The 5,000-nt window shown below is 51.7% G+C and overlaps 1 non-coding gene across 1 annotated transcript in view; it reads right to left on the reverse strand.

Moving 5' to 3' along the window:
• The window catches only part of LOC124573770, a 1,910-nt gene extending 1,453 nt beyond the window's left edge, over window positions 1–457 (reverse strand). The window contains exon 1 of the ribosomal RNA XR_006972123.1: window positions 1–457. This exon is cut by the window's left edge and continues 1,453 nt beyond it. This is a non-coding gene — a ribosomal RNA (small subunit ribosomal RNA).
• Between the last annotated feature and the right edge of the window lie 4,543 nt (window positions 458–5,000).

Raw genomic sequence — 5,000 nt, forward strand, 5'->3', positions numbered from 1 at the left:
AATTTGCGCGCCTGCTGCCTTCCTTGGATGTGGTAGCCGTTTCTCAGGCTCCCTCTCCGGAATCGAACGCTGATTCCCCGTTACCCGTTACAACCATGGTAGGCGCAGAACCTACCATCGACAGTTGATAAGGCAGACATTTGAAAGATGCGTCGCCGGTACGAGGACCGTGCGATCAGCCCAAAGTTATTCAGAGTCACCAAGGCAAACGGACCGGACGAGCCGACCGATTGGTTTTGATCTAATAAAAGCGTCCCTTCCATCTCTGGTCGGGACTCTGTTTGCATGTATTAGCTCTAGAATTACCACAGTTATCCAAGTAACGTGGGTACGATCTAAGGAACCATAACTGATTTAATGAGCCATTCGCGGTTTCACCTTAATGCGGCTTGTACTGAGACATGCATGGCTTAATCTTTGAGACAAGCATATGACTACTGGCAGGATCAACCAGGGAGCTGCGTCAACTAGAGCTGAGCAGCCGGCCGCCCGGGAGTGTGTCCCGGGGGCCCGCGCGAACACGCAAGCGTCCGCTCAATTATTCTGCAAACAGGAGGAGGCTGAGCTCCCCTGCACGATACACCTCGAAACCCTCTCAGGTCCCGGCGGCGCGCAGCGCCGTCCTAAGTACTTGGTCGGGTTCGAGAGAGGCGCAATCGCCCGGAGTTTGGCGAGTAGACGCTTTAGGTGCGACCACCCGTGCTCCCAACTGAGCTTGCCGCTGCCGACAGAGGCCCGGGAGCGTGCTGTCGTGGCATTGCCGGCGGGAGACAACACGCGCCACCTACGGTGGCCGGCAGCTCCAACGCCAGCGCCACAGAAGGACAAAAGCCCCACTTGGGTGCCGAAGCGAACTCTCCCAGCACAGCGCACGCGCCAACACGTCCGCACAGCTGCGATACAAACCACCTGCGAGAACCGCAGAGGCGACCGAGCAGCAGACGGCGTCGCGGCGCCGAGCGCCGGGCGGCGGCGCATCCTCAGCGCACACAGTCCTCAATCGGACCAGCACACTGCAGATGTCCACCGCGCTTCGCACCGGGCCCGCGAGGACCTACTTTGGCCGCACGGCGCCGCGTGCAGGGTGCGCCGGCGCGCAGCTGCGCCGCCTGCCGCCTCCGTCGGCCGGCGCGCCTGCCACTGGCCGCCCCCACCAGCCGGCTGTAGCGCGTGCGCCCACGCACCGCGCGGCCAGCACGCCGGGAGGCCCCCCCTCACCGGCCGGGGACGGTCCCACCCAGCCACCGCCGCGTATCGCTTCACACCCACATGCCATTCACGTTCGTGGGCATGGTGGGTATCGCTGAAACAACCGGTTGGTAGCTCAACCGATCGTCGCCATCACTGATTCACCTCTAGCGAGAACAACCGCACCACAACGGTTTACCAGTTGTTCATTTGCGTAACGTCACCAGCAAACGTAGACGTCCATCGCCATTTGCAAATTCAACGATTGTTGCATGCCTGTGTCAGGTGTCACGACACACTATGTCTGCCCACATACACGCAACAACATGTGCACGCTTCGCGAACACGTGGAAGGTGGCCCCCGTACGTATGCGATGTCCATTGCGCGAACGACTGTCAACCGGCCTCTGTCGCATGTCGCAGATGTGGAACGCAGTGCACCATGCTGTCACGGTGTGTGAGAAGAGACGACTACGTCTGACAACACGCGCCACTACATCAACAGACGGCTCATGCTGATCGCCATCCAGGGCATACCACACTGCAATCCGGCTCTTATAGGGAGACGACACATAGCTGAGTGCACAACAGTTGGACCGCATGGTTCGCCGTTGTTGGCGCAGTCGTTGTACGGTCACATGTACCACGATGTATCATTCAGTACATGAGGACCAATGTGCAGTACAGTGTGTGATTTGGACGTACAACATCAGCGGACAGTTGACACAGGCCGTACCACAGCGTAGGCTAAGTGCTTCGCCATGCGAATGCCAATGAACAACTGCGAAGGGCATTGAGCATGTACGTCCTGCTGCCATCCACATTACAGTGTATCGCTGCAAGGTGTTTAACATGAAGCGATACACTGGGGACCAGGCAGTGCGAGTAGCAAACTATATTGCGGGGGTTGCAGTTAGGCAACACTACACTAATTTAACGCGTCGTATGACAATTACAGAGCGGGTTAAGGCCCAACGTGTGTTGGGTTAAGGCCCAACGTGTGTTGGGTTAAGGCCCAACGTGTGTTGGGTTAAGGCCCAACGTGTGTTGGGTTAAGGCCCAACGTGTGTTGGGTTAAGGCCCAACGTGTGTTGGGTTAAGGCCCAACGTGTGTTGGGTTAAGGCCCAACGTGTGTTGGGTTAAGGCCCAACGTGTGTTGGGTTAAGGCCCAACGTGTGTTGGGTTAAGGCCCAACGTGTGTTGGGTTAAGGCCCAACGTGTGTTGGGTTAAGGCCCAACGTGTGTTGGGTTAAGGCCCAACGTGTGTTGGGTTAAGGCCCAACGTGGGTTGGGTTAAGGCGCAACGTGGGTTGGGTTAAGGCCCAACGTGGGTTGGGTTAAGGCGCAACGTGGGTTGGGTTAAGGCGCAACGTGGGTTGGGTTAAGGCGCAACGTGGGTTAGGTTAAGGCGCAACGTGGGTTAGGTTAAGGCGCAACGTAGGTTAGGTTAAGGCGCAATATAGGTTAGGTTAAGGCGCAATATAGGTTAGGTTAAGGCGCAATATAGGTTAGGTTAAGGCGCAATATAGGTTAGGTTAAGGCGCAATATAGGTTAGGTTAAGGCGCAACATAGGTTAGGTTAAGGCGCAACATAGGTTAGGTTAAGGCGCAACATAGGTTAGGTTAAGGCGCAACATGGGTTAGGTTAAGGCGCAATATAGGTTAGGTTAAGGCACAATATGGGTTAGGTTAAGGCACAATATGGGTTAGGTTAAGGCACAATATGGGTTAGGTTAAGGCACAATATGGGTTAGGTTAAGGCACAATATGGGTTAGGTTAAGGCACAATATGGGTTAGGTTAAGGCACAATATGGGTTAGGTTAAGGCACAATATGGGTTAGGTTAAGGCACAATATGGGTTAGGTTAAGGCACAATATGGGTTAGGTTAAGGCACAATATGGGTTAGGTTAAGGCACAATATGGGTTAGGTTAAGGCACAATATGGGTTAGGTTAAGGCACAATATGGGTTAGGTTAAGGCACAATATGGGTTAGGTTAAGGCACAATATGGGTTAGGTTAAGGCACAATATGGGTTAGGTTAAGGCACAATATGGGTTAGGTTAAGGCACAATATGGGTTAGGTTAAGGCACAATATGGGTTAGGTTAAGGCACAATATGGGTTAGGTTAAGGCACAATATGGGTTAGGTTAAGGCACGATATGGGTTAGGTTAAGGCACAATATGGGTTAGGTTAAGGCACAATATGGGTTAGGTTAAGGCACAATATGGGTTAGGTTAAGGCACAATATGGGTTAGGTTAAGGCACAATGTGGGTTAGGTTAAGGCACAACGTGGGTTAGGTTAAGGCACAACGTGGGTTAGGTTAAGGCACAACGTGGGTTAGGTTAAGGCACAACGTGGGTTAGGTTAAGGCACAACGTGGGTTAGGTTAAGGCACAACGTGGGTTAGGTTAAGGCACAACGTGGGTTAGGTTAAGGCACAACGTGGGTTAGGTTAAGGCACAACGTGGGTTAGGTTAAGGCACAACGTGGGTTAGGTTAAGGCACAATACGGGTTAGGTTAAGGCACAATACGGGTTAGGTTAAGGCACAATACGGGTTAGGTTAAGGCACAATACGGGTTAGGTTAAGGCACAATACGGGTTAGGTTAAGGCACAATACGGGTTAGGTTAAGGCACAATACGGGTTAGGTTAAGGCACAATACGGGTTAGGTTAAGGCACAATACGGGTTAGGTTAAGGCACAATACGGGTTAGGTTAAGGCACAATACGGGTTAGGTTAAGGCACAATACGGGTTAGGTTAAGGCACAATACGGGTTAGGTTAAGGCACAATACGGGTTAGGTTAAGGCACAATACGGGTTAGGTTAAGGCACAATACGGGTTAGGTTAAGGCACAATACGGGTTAGGTTAAGGCACAATATGGGTTAGGTTAAGGCACAATATGGGTTAGGTTAAGGCACAATATGGGTTAGGTTAAGGCACAATATGGGTTAGGTTAAGGCACAATATGGGTTAGGTTAAGGCACAATATGGGTTAGGTTAAGGCACAATATGGGTTAGGTTAAGGCACAATATGGGTTAGGTTAAGGCACAATATGGGTTAGGTTAAGGCACAATATGGGTTAGGTTAAGGCACAATATGGGTTAGGTTAAGGCACAACGTGGGTTAGGTTAAGGCACAACGTGGGTTAGGTTAAGGCACAACGTGGGTTAGGTTAAGGCACAACGTGGGTTAGGTTAAGGCACAACGTGGGTTAGGTTAAGGCACAACGTGGGTTAGGTTAAGGCACAACGTGGGTTAGGTTAAGGCACAACGTGGGTTAGGTTAAGGCACAATACGGGTTAGGTTAAGGCACAATACGGGTTAGGTTAAGGCACAATACGGGTTAGGTTAAGGCACAATACGGGTTAGGTTAAGGCACAATACGGGTTAGGTTAAGGCACAATACGGGTTAGGTTAAGGCACAATACGGGTTAGGTTAAGGCACAATACGGGTTAGGTTAAGGCACAACGTGGGTTAGGTTAAGGCACAACGTGGGTTAGGTTAAGGCACAACGTGGGTTAGGTTAAGGCACAACGTGGGTTAGGTTAAGGCACAACGTGGGTTAGGTTAAGGCACAACGTGGGTTAGGTTAAGGCACAACGTGGGTTAGGTTAAGGCACAATACGGGTTAGGTTAAGGCACAATACGGGTTAGGTTAAGGCACAATACGGGTTAGGTTAAGGCACAATACGGGTTAGGTTAAGGCACAATACGGGTTAGGTTAAGGCACAATACGGGTTAGGTTAAGGCACAATACGGGTTAGGTTAAGGCACAATACGGGTTAGGTTAAGGCACA

The sequence above is a fragment of the Schistocerca americana genome, unplaced genomic scaffold, assembly GCF_021461395.2.
Source record: "Schistocerca americana isolate TAMUIC-IGC-003095 unplaced genomic scaffold, iqSchAmer2.1 HiC_scaffold_196, whole genome shotgun sequence".
NCBI lineage: Eukaryota > Metazoa > Arthropoda > Insecta > Orthoptera > Acrididae > Schistocerca > Schistocerca americana.